This window comes from Triticum dicoccoides, chromosome 3A, assembly GCF_002162155.2.
Source record: "Triticum dicoccoides isolate Atlit2015 ecotype Zavitan chromosome 3A, WEW_v2.0, whole genome shotgun sequence".
Lineage (NCBI taxonomy): Eukaryota > Viridiplantae > Streptophyta > Magnoliopsida > Poales > Poaceae > Triticum > Triticum dicoccoides.
Window position 1 is genome coordinate 688,535,979 of NC_041384.1, and position 12,366 is coordinate 688,548,344.

A 12,366-nucleotide genomic window follows, 5' to 3' on the forward strand; every position below is an offset into this window, starting at 1 on the left:
TGCGTCTTCTTATAGGCATTTTTTCTATAAGGTATCTCTTACCTTCTTTCTCCTCGAGCTGTCGTTTGGCAAGGCCGAGCTCTTGCTCGGTCCGCTCGAGGCCCTGCTTCAGGGCACCCACCTCCGCAGTCAGTGCGGCGGTGGCCAGCAGCGAAGCCTGCATACGTATATTGACTCCTTTTTAGTTAGACTCCTGCGATATTTAATAGATCCTCTATCCGGCTTTTCTTTCCGAACGCCAAACAGAGCATCAGGGGCTACTGTCTATGCGGTAATATTTTTACATATTTCTACTTACCTCGAAGCCTGTTAGAAGGCTAGTACAAGCTTCAGTAAGTTCGCTTTGGGCGGACCGAACCTTCTGGACCACCATACTCATGATGGCACCATGCTCCTCGTCGATGGAGGCGCCCTTAAGAACCTCCAGTAGATTGTCCGGCGCCTCCGGTTGGATGGAGGACGCCGATCAATAGGCTTGCTCCTCTTGGTAGGAGTTCGCCTGCCGCGGTCCGGAACCGTTGATGATTCCGGCGTGGTGTCTGGCTTAAAGCCGGACTTGGAGCCCTGGGGGGTCTTGTCCCCTTTACTCCTGGAGTTCGGGAGGTCGCCTCGCGGCTCCTCCTGGACCACCTCCTCTTGCCCCGGAGCTTGTCACGACGCCACTTTGGCGTCATCTGCAGCACAGGGGAAGGCAGCGGGCGAAACTGAATTCACGTTCGATGAATCCAGGGAGCTGCTCGACGACTCGTCGAGCCCGTCCTTGGGCGGGCTGCATGATTATATTCGACATTAGGGAAAGCTGCGCAACAAAAGGAATATCATGAGTTACTCTGGTATCCGAACACTTACGATTTCGCCGGACGCTTGGCCCTGTCTGGCCACTCCTCTTCGTGCTCGTCGGTGTCGGGGGCGTAGTCCGGCAGAGGGGTTTTCCTCTTCTTGGACCCTTCGGCCTCCCCTACTAGGGCGGCCTTCCTCTTATTTCCTCCCCCCACTGGAGGGGGAGAGGTCTCTTCTTCCTCCTCCTCGTCTTCACGGGAGGAGTGCATCTCGGACTCATCGGACGACGAGTCCGACACCACCATATGCCGGGAACTCTTTCGAGTCCCAGTGGCCTTCTTCTTCTTGGCCTTCTTCTCCGGCACCACATAAGGTGCCGGAACCAGCAGCTTCACTAGGAGAGCAGGGGCTGGGTCTTCGGGCAAGGGAGCCGGACAGTTAATCAGTCCGGACTTCGCCTGCCAATCCTGTCAAAGGTGAGGGAGTTTAGATCCCGCATAGAGTCAAACTATGAAGAAAACTTAACATCCTGTAAAAGATGAAAATATTTTACCTCGCCAGCAGGACGCTGCGAGCTAAATCCGCGGTCTTCGGAGGCGCATGTGGGAGCCTCGGTGCCTTTGGTTAGCCCCTTCCAGACATCTTCGTACGTCGTGTCAAAGAGCCTGCTCAGAGTTTGGTGCTGCGCCGGGTTGAACTCCCACAAATTGAAGTCCCGTTCTTGACACGGAAGGATCCGGCGGACGAGCATGACCTGGACTACGTTGACAAGCTTGAGCTGCTTGTTCACCAGGGACTGGATGCATTTTTGCAGTCCGGTCATCTCTTCTTCGTCACCCCGCGACAAGCCCGTCTCCTTCCAGGACGTGAGCCGCGTAGGGGGTCCGGATCGGAATTCAGGGGCTGCGATCCACTTCGGATCGCGTGGCTCGGTGATGTAAAACCACCCTGACTGCCACCCTTTCAAGGTCTCCACAAAGGAGCCCTCGAGCCATAGGACATTGGCTATTTTGCCCGCCATGGCACCTCCGCACTCCGCCTGGTTGCCGCGCACCACCTTTGGCTTGACGTTGAAAGTCTTGAGCCAGAGGCCGAAATGGGGGCGGATGCAGAGGAATGCCTCGCACACGACGATAAACGCCGAGATATTGAGGATGAAGTTCGGGGCCAGATCATGGAAATCTAGGCCATAGTAGAACATGAGCCCGCGGACAAATGGGTGGAGAGGAAAACCCAGTCCGCGGAGGAAGTGGGGAAGAAATACTACCCTCTCATGGGGCCTTGGGGTGGGGAGAAGCTGCCCCTCCTCAGGAAGCTGGTGCGAGATGTCTTTGGACAGGTATCCGGCCTTCCTTAGCCTTTTGACATGGCCCTCCGTGACGGAGGAGACCATCCACTTGCCTCCCGCTCCGGACATTGTTGGAGAAGGTTGAGGTAGGAAGTGCGGGCTTGGGCACTGGAGCTCGGGTGCGCAGAAGATGGATAGGCAAAGGAGGAAGAAGGCGTAGGTAAAAAGGTGGATCCTTATCCCCTTATATGAGCGGATGCGACTATGTGTCCCCACCAGCCTAGTAAAACTCGCTTGCCTCCCAAGCGCCGTGATATATGGCACGGTTGGGTTACCCACGTCCGTATTGATGAGAATCCCGTAAATGGGGGACACGATCTCTGCTTTGACAAGACGTGCCAAGGAAACCGCCTCGCAAAACACGCTGAGGTGGAAAAGTGAAAACGATTCGAATAAAGGCTTGGCCGTAGTGTGATGTCGCGCTGCAGAATACGTCAGCAGATTAGATTTGTGTTAATATTATTCTCTCTGTGGCAATACGTGGAAACTTATTTTGCAGAGCCGGACACTACTCTTGGTGTTTACAAACTTTTATGAAGAATTTGGAGGAGGAACCCGCCTTGCAATGCCGAAGACAATCTATGCGCCGGACTCGTCGTCATTGAAGCCTGGTTCAGGGGCTACTGAGGGAGTCCTGGATTAGGGGGTGTTCGGGTAGCCAGACTATACCTTCAGCCGGACTCTAGGACTATGAAGATACAAGATTGAAGACTTCGCCCGTGTCCGGATGGGACTTTCCTTGGCGTGGAAGGAAAGCTTGGTGATGCGGATATTCAAGATCTCCTACCATTGTAACCGACTTTGTGTAACCCTAACCCTCTCCGGTGTCTATATAAACCGGAGGGTTTTAGTCCGTAGGACAACTTCATCATACAATAATCATACCATAGGCTAGCTTTTAGGGTTTAGCCTCCTTGATCTCGTGGTAGATCTACTCTTGTACTACCCATATCATCAATATTAATCAAGCAGGACGTAGGGTTTTACCTCCATCAAGAGGGCCCGAACCTGGGTAAAACATCGTGTTCCTTGCCTCCTGTTACCATCCGGCCTAGACGCACAGTTCGGGACCCCCTACCCGAGATCCGCCGGTTTTGACACCGATACGGGGCATTACGATTTGGTGGGTCACGATGGCACGATGATGGCCCCTCCCAGCAGCGATGTTTGGTGGCTTCGAAGGCACCGATGGTCTCTGGGTGGGGGCGTGCGGGTTGCAGCCGCGATGGCGACCTAGGCTTCGCTCGGATCTGACGTCCAGTGGTGTCTGGCGGCGCAGGCTGGTGGTTTATGCTATGCCTTGGGCGGCAGTGGCAAGTGACGGTGATGGTCCTGCTCGGTCATGGCCACATGGTGGCTGGTGGTTGTCGGGTCTCCGATTTCTCTCTGCGGACACGCGTGGCGTTGGTTCATTGCGATATGCATGGAGGATCTCGATGGGTTACGGTGGGGGCTGGCGCTTGTGTGGGGGCTCAAAGGTGGTTACGGTTGACGCTGTTGAGGATGCCTGATACGTCTCCAACGTATCTACTTTTTCTCACGCTTTTCCTCTTGTTTTGGACTCTAATTTGCATGATTTGAATGAAACTAACCCCAGACTGATGATGTTTTCAGCAGAACTACCATGGTGTTGTTTTTGTGCAGAAATAAAAGTTCTTGGAATGGAACGAAACTTTGCAAGGATTTTTTATATCAATAATAAGAATTTCTAGAGCCAAGAACCACCAGAGAGGGCCCCTGGTTAGGCACAACCCACCAGGGCGCGCCCCCCTCTCCTGGCGCGCCCAGGTGGGTTGTACCCACCTGGTGACCCCGCTGACGACCCCCTGCTACTATAAAATCATATTATTTCAGAAAAAATGAGGGAGAAAGAATTATCACGATCCACGAGACGGAGCCGCCGCCAAGCCCTCTTCTTTCTCGGGAGGGTAGATCTGGAGTCTATTTGGGGCTCCGGAGAGGGGGATCTTTGTTCTTCGTCATCACCAACCCTTCTTCATCGCCAATTCCATGATGCTCCCCACTGGGAGTGAGTAATTCCTTCGTAGGCTCGCTGGTCGGTGAGGAGTTGGATGAGATTCATCATGTAATCGAGTTAGTTTTGTTAGGGCTTGATCCCTAGTATCCACTATGTTCTTAGATTGATGTTGCTATGACTTTGCCATGCTTAATGCTTGTCACTTTGGGCCCGGGTGCCATGATTTCAGATCTGAACCGTTTATGAATTCATCATTATATCCATGTTTTAGATCCGATCTTGCAAGTTATAGTCACCTACTACGGTTATGATTCGGCAACCCCGGAGTGACAACAACCGGGCCCACTCCCGGTGATGACCGTAGTTTGAGGAGTTCATGTATTCACTATGTGTTAATGCTTTGTTCCAGTTCTTTATTGAAAGAAGACCTTAATATCCCTTAGTTTCCAATATGGACCCCGCTGCCACGGGAGGATAGGACAAAATATGTCATGCAAGTTCTTTTAATAAAGTACGTATGACTATTTACGGAATACATGCCTACATTATATCGATGAACTGGAGCTAGTGCGTATCGCCCTAGGTTATAACTGTCTCATGATGAATATCATCCAACAAGTCACCGATCCAATGCCTACGAATTTATTCTTATTGATCTTGCTGCGTTACTATTGCTATCATCATTGTTACACTTGTTACAAATTACTGCTATCATTGTTACTGTTACCGTTGCTTCTGTCACTACTATCAAAACTATCAAACTAGTTTGCTACTGATCACTTTGCTGCAATTAATTAATCTCCAGGTGTGGTTGAATTGACAACTCAGCTGCTAATACTTTCAAATATTCTTTGGCTCCCCTTGTGTCGAAACTACAAATTTGGGTTGAATACTCTACCCTCGAAAACTGTTGTGATCCCCTACACTTGTGGGTTATCAATGCCTGGCGACCAGATGCAACGGTTCCTAGGAGGCTCCCCATTGAGATCTGGAGGAGGCAGATTCTGATGGGACGCTGACTGTTGCTCCGTCCGGAGGTGCTATCGGCGGGTGGATGGGGGTGCGAGCCTGGTTGCAAGGGTGGGGCTTTCCTTTCCTTCCACAGAAGATTTTCCCGCATGTAGTCCAATGCTTGCTCGTTGGTTGACATGACGGCGGTGTTGTCGGGCTATGGCCCCCTTCGGTGGACCGAGTGGTGGGACCCTGAGGGTAGGTGGGGAGGTCTATGCCTTCCCTCTCGTCGATGGCATTCATGTGTTTCAACATCAGTGCGAGGTTCGGAGTGGGATGCTAGGGCGGCTACCTCGGGTGGCGGGCTACTCGGTTGGCTCTCCGAGCGGCAATGGTGGTTGTTCTTCTTGGTCGTATGGACGACGAGATGTGTAGCAGTGGGCGGCCCCGGTTGCTTCTCTGTTGTGGAAGCAAAGGGCCTGTGTCAGGTTCTGGAGGTCCCAGCTTTGTCGCAACGGTTGACTGTGATGTTCCTTTATGGCATGGGAAAACAACCGGGCGAAAGCTCTACAAATTAGGAACAAAATTAATGAAAAGGCATCTCTAGTTTTTATTTGGAAGAATAACAAACTTTATTAATTGTGAATAACAGTTACATCGTTTATAAGAAGAGATACAATATCATTCAAGGGCTCCTCAAACCAATCCCTTGCCGTGGAAAATTTAGCTAATCTAGCAACTTAATGGACGACCTTATTCGCTTCACTCTTACCATATTCAAAATTAGTGAGAGAAAAATCACATGCTAGAAAATAGCAATCATAAAAAATTGTCATTCCCGCACGCCGTCCTTCATTCTTCATTCTATCAATAACTCTATATTATCAGAGTTAATAACAAGATGATTGCAACCTGCTTTTTGTGCAAGAGACAAGCTAAACCTTTTGCCGTCAGAACATATCAACATACCAATCAATCTTCCAATTTACACCGACAATGAAATTTCCTTTGTCATCTCTGAGTACAGCACCCGCTATTCCCCTAAGAAGATCATGATCAAAAGATGCATCCGCATTTTTTAGCGAGAATTTTTTTGATCTATTCATCAACTGTCAAGATAGTACAAAGAACACTAGAAGTAAATTTACATTCAGGTTCGTAGACCACCTAGCGACGACTACAACCACTGGAGTGAGCCGAAGGCGCTGCCGTCATCGCCCCTCCCTCGTCGGAGCCGGGCAAACATTGTTGTAGTAGACAGTCGGGAAGTCGTCGTGCTAAGGCCCCATAGGACCAGCGCACCAGAACAGTAACCGCCGCCGATGAAGAGAAGTATAGATCGGAAGGATCCAACCTGCAGACACACAGACGTAGATGAACGAAGACCGGATCCTAGTCTGATCCACCGAAGACAAACGTTGACCGGACCCCACGAGATCCACCGGAGGTAAACCTCCACACTCCTTCCGGCGATGCTTGAAACATCACCGGGACGGGGGCTAGGCGGGGAGGACCTTATTTCATCTTCAAGAAGCCGTCACTGCCTCATCTTCTTGAGCATGGCACAAATCCTAATAAAACTCAGAAAAGCATCTAAAAACGAAGCTCTCCCGCCGGCAAGGGCCGGGATCCACCGTGCCTCCATGTTCCAAGGACCATAGAAGATGAGGCGGACCGGCGGCACCGGCGAGAGGCAAGAAAACCCTAGATGGGAGTTCGCACGTGGGCAGGAGGGAAGGGTTATGTGGATAAGGAAACTAAGGCTTGGTAGATGCATCCACATTTAACTTAACAAAAGCCATTGGAGGTCTACCCCGCCCCTTTTTTTTTGCATGAACCGTCGTTGAAGTCTGGTTCACATCTTGAAGCTTTCCCTCATGAACCAACTTACGTCGATCGACCAGCATAAGGACCAAGTGGTTATGACAATCAACTCACGAACATTCTGGATGCCCAAAATAGATAAATCCTGATCCGGCATAAGAAGTAAGAACTCAAGGTAGGACTACCTCACTTGCGCCATCAATAACACAAGATTTGTTAATCACCTCGTGCATTCCCAACTTATTCCCAACCTCCTTAGTTGCACTCTGTTTTGCGCATAACTGAGCCAATTCAGCGACTCGCGAAGCCGCTGGTCATATATGCTGGTGCATGCAATTGGTTGGTTGAATGCGTCTCAAATTTTTCTTGCAAATCAAGAGCTTCGTCGATTAAACGACGTGACTAAAGTCTGTATGTGTACATTCAGTTGCGAACCTAGGAACAAAATTAATCCAAAGGCATCGCCCCCTAGTTGCAATAGACTGCTCTGTGCACAATTGAGCCAATTCAGCCTCAGTAGTCAGAGGCGGACAAGTCGCCTCAAGAAACAATAAATCACTGAAAAAGGCCGACCCTCGCGTGGCCTTGCTCGGGCGACAGTTCGCCGCCACCCTAGCCACTCCAGCGGTCCAGCCCCAGCTCCCCCGCATCGCCGCCAACGAAGGGGCCGCGGGACAAGTCACAAGCCTGTGCTTGCCCCAGGGCCAGGGAAGGTGGTGGCCGGGCGTTTCCCTGTCTGTGGCGCTGCGATGTGGAGACTGCGACCTGCAAGTTGATCTGGGCGCGTCGGCTTCGTTCGCGGTGGCGCCGACTCTGGCGCTCGGCGCCCCTCACTCTTGTCGACAGCCACCTGCTTCCGGGTGCCGGGGAGGCCGAGCAGTTCGTCATCGGTGCTCCCTCTCCCCGCGCCGTCACCCCCGCGGTGTCCCGCGTCCTCTCGGTGCACCCGGGGCCTTTTCGCTGCGTTCACCTCACCCGGACCATAAAATGGAGGAGCACCGGGGCGAGATGGCGCGCTGGCTCGACATCCTCGTCGCCAAGGGGGGTCCATGAACTCGTGTTTGCCTACCGCCCTTGGCCGACAGACCTGCGCCTCCCCGCCACCATCTTCAGCTGCGCCTCCCTCACCTGCCTCTATCTCGGCGTGTGGAGGCTCCCAGACACCACGCGGTGCTGCGCAGCGCCAGATTCCCCAACCTCCGGGAGCTCGGCCTGTGCATGACTGTCATGGAGGACCATGATCTGGCCTTCATGCTCGAAAGAAGCCCCGTCCTGGAGTTCCTCCTCCGCAGGATCTGCACAACTTTTCACCTCAGCCTCAAGAGTTAATTGCAAGGTCAGAACTGTGAATCTGATTAATTATGTGATTGCTGGCCTGCTGTTGCATGGTATGTTCTCATAGATAAGGTACCTGAAGTATGTATTTGCTGATCGATTTTATTCGCAGTCCCGCCGCATACCTGAAGAGTCCACTCACAAGGTTAATCTCAAGTTCCGGCAGGAGGGCGGTCCCACCAAATGCGTCCTGTAGAGTTTAGAAGGTGTTCTTGTAGGAGTTCCAAGGGTCGAGAAGCGAGATCGCTTTCCTCAAGTTCATCGCGGAGAGGGGTCATGTGCTGGAGCATATGGTGGTTGTGCTGGCCAGCGAGTGTTTCTCCTTGGGTGATAATGTGAATGTCAAGCTGAAGCCTCTGATCGGTGCAAAATGGACGAGTGAAGCTTGTAAACTAGAGCTCTTCAAGAGCCCACACGACGACCTGGGAGGTCCAGCTTACTGCCACGAAATAGCTTCTGATTTTGGGTTTGCTGACCATTTTCACCTCAGCCTCAAGAGTTAATTGCATGGAACTACCACACTTCGGCACGTTGTGACGAATCAGTATCACTAGTCATTTTTTTGCCATGCAATGCCAACTCGAAGCTTAAGTGTTGCAAAACGGTCTGACAGCCGTATAAGCGTGTATTGACCACGTATCTGACCGACTGGGCCCACTTGTTAGGTGCCACGGTGGCCTACCCGCTCGCACCCGCTCGGTCACTCGATCCAGCCCGGCTCAGTCTCACCAAGTAGCTGGGTCGGGTCGAACCCGTACGCGACGAACCCGAAATTTTTATTATTGATAATTAATATTCCAGTAATTCTGAAACTAAGAAACACTAATGAGAAATTCGAAAAATAGGAAGGACGCTAGGAATAATAACGTTCAGGGCTGGACGCCAATACCAACAACGTCCAAAGCTGGACGCTCTTATAAACAGCGTCCACTGTGTTTGGTTCGACCAGACCCTGTCCGGCTATCTCTGGTCTTCGACTTGTACCCTCAGCAACTTCTGCAGGACCAAAGCTAGACTCCGCCACCTCTAGCCCGCCGAAAATGGCACTCTAGCAACGCACCACCCTCATTTCACTCCTTGTTATCCCTCTTTGCCAATTCCCATCGTCGTGCCTCGCTCGCAATGGTGATCCGCTAAACCCCCGTTGCTGCCGGGGCCGTGGTTGTCCATCTCCGACAGCCATATCCTCCTCAACAAGGACCGCCCCGACCTCTTCCCTGTTATGCTCGGAGCCATCTCTAGCAACACTAACTACTAACATGTCAGCGTGAGCCCTCTCTCCACCCTTTTCGCTCTCCTACACTAGGCATGCGTAACCGTGTGAGTGGATGCGTTGTGAATTTGTGCGTGAATATCTGTGCATGTTGGCATGAACTTGAGTTGTTTTCTATCGAAAAAGGCTCACACCTCACTTTATAGATAACGCAGCGATCATACAACTCGACACCACACCATATACACCCGAGATAGGATACAACAATGCAAAATAACAACGACACCACCACAACCCACTCCAAGATCACAACAAGAATACAAAGAGAGTCCTGCAAGAAGCGGTTGGAGTGCTCCACCGTGACAGAGGTGTCACAAAGAGACGACGTTGCGCCCGATGAATCATGGACTCCAAGACGGTGCCTTCAGGAAAGGAACGACACCGGAGCACCTCCACCGCCGATTCAAAAAAATCATGGGTTTCACGAGCAAAACGAAGGAGGAGAGTAGCCGCAATGCCGCCTTCACGAAGGTAGCCACGTCTACAGTTGCCGCTGCCACTGGCCTGGTGCAAGCCAAACAAGGATTACCTTGTGGCACGCACTCTCCGTCTCCGAGACCACTATTGGTCGCTGAACATTGGACACCATGCCGCCCGCACGCCCATGGCAGGGGTAGCCGCCCGCAGCCAGCGCCACCCACGACGACCCACGCCGCCGCACCTAGCAGGATGTGCCGGTCACAGCCTGCGCCGCCCGTCACGCCGCCACCACAACACCGTTTGTAACCGCTTCGGCGCACCACCACACCCGTTTTCCAACGAGGTGTCCATGCCTGCTCGATCTGGCCCAGGCCTAACCTCCTGTGCATCGAAGACAAAACTTCCCCGTCGCCGCCTACGCCGACCGGGCTTCGCCCGGCCACGCCCTTTGTCAACGATTAGGGAGGGGGAACCCCGACGACGGTGGCTAGGGTTACCCCCGATAGCTCACGGGAGCGACGTAGAGGGGAGAGGGGAAAGAGGGGAGGCCTCCTGACTATCTCATCACTCAAGTTGTTTTCTTAGTAGCAAGGAGTGTACCGGAGCACACTGTCCATGGTTGAATTGCTGGAAGCTTTCGCCCGCAAGGCAACCCAGAAAGCAATCAAGGCTTAGGTGTAGAATGCATAATTAGACTTTCTTGCGATAGTTTTAGTAGCTAATGAATTAGAAATATATACATTCATGTGTGTTAAGACTATTTCTCCTCTAATTTGGCAAAAGCAAACTGGTCCAGAATGAAACAAATGGGCATTTCAGTGATTTGTTATCGATGCCTCACAACCATCACAAAAAACCAAAGCTCACATATTAAATCTATTAGAGGAAATAATTTCAATATAGTTAAAATAAGAGCACCTGACCGAACCACATAACTGGACGCTGTTTATAATAGCTTCCAGCCGTGGACATCATTCGCAATAGCGTCCAGCCTGGACGCCGTTGTCAGTAGCATCCTTCCTATTTTTCAAATTTCGGCCCAACCATTATCAATTTTCTAATTGCTATGGTACTAATTACTATTAATAAAAAAAGGGTAATGTGAATGTCAAGCTGAAGCCTCTGATCGGTGCAAAATGGACGAGTGAAGCTTGTAAACTAGAGCTCCTCAAGAGCCCACACGACGACATGGGAGGTCCAGCTTACTGCCACGAAATAGCTTCTGATTTTGGGTTTGCTGACCCTTTCACCTCAGCCTCAAGAGTTAATTGCATGGAACTACCATACTTCGGCACGTTGTGACGAATCAGTACCACTAGTTATTTTTTTTGCCATCAGTGCCAACTCTAAGCCTAAGTGTTGCAAAACGGTCTGACAGCCGTATAAACGCGTATTGACCACGTATCTGACCGACCGGGCCCACTTGTCAGGTGCCATGATGGCCTACCCGTTCGCGCCCGCTCGGTCACTCGATCCAGCCCGGCTCGGTCTCACCAAGTAGCTGGGTCGGGTCGAACCCGTACGCGATGAACCCTAGTTTCCTCTCCCCCTCCCTTGTCTCCCTCTCCCCTCTCAGGCAATGGTGGCGGCGACTCCCGGCGGCGCTGACGGCGCGGGCGGGTACGAAGACCATCCTGGCCTCGGCCTCGATGACCACTTAGGTCTGGATGACATCGATGGCTCCAGTTCATACTACTCCAGCGCAGACGACGAGGATTTGGAGGAGGCCGCGCTGTCCATGGAGGACAGGGTGAAGCTAGCAGAGATATGGGTGGCCCATCCTAGCAGTAGCCATCAGTGGACCAGTGGAGCTGCTGGCGGCATGCTGTAAGTCATTCTCTTCTCTGCTTCTTTCTGTATATTGCAAAACAGGGGCTAGGGTTAGTGTTGCTCATGACAGTCTAAATTTGTGCTGTCAATTGTAGTTTGGATGATGCTGTTTGGGATGTTCGGATTCATTTCGATGCACAACACAATCTGGATAGGAAGATATGCAGCTCAGATGTGACATTTCTGAACTTATATGCACTGATTTACACGCAAGGTTATTCCTTCTCTGATGAACTATACCACATGAAGAAATTAGGCAGAGGAGAGTAAAGAGAGCATGGGTTAGAGTTAATTGACACAAACATCAAACTGCAGCAACTTAAGAAGAAATATGAGCATAGTTTAGTTCTGAATTTGCTAGTGAGGGCAACAACACCTTTTGTATGTCAGATAGAAGAAGATTTAGTGAGATCAAACTACATCAATGTCTGTCAGAGGAGAGAAGAAAATTTAGCAACTATATTGTATAGACCACCTGTTGTGTATGATCTCAGTGAGCCTGCAGTTCTTACTGTTGATCAACAAGGTGTTGTTTTTCATAGTCAGTGTACACAAGAGAGCAAAAATTTCAATAAGGGGAAGCTCAAAGCTGTAATGGAAGAAGAGACACTGCTAGAGGAGGGACAT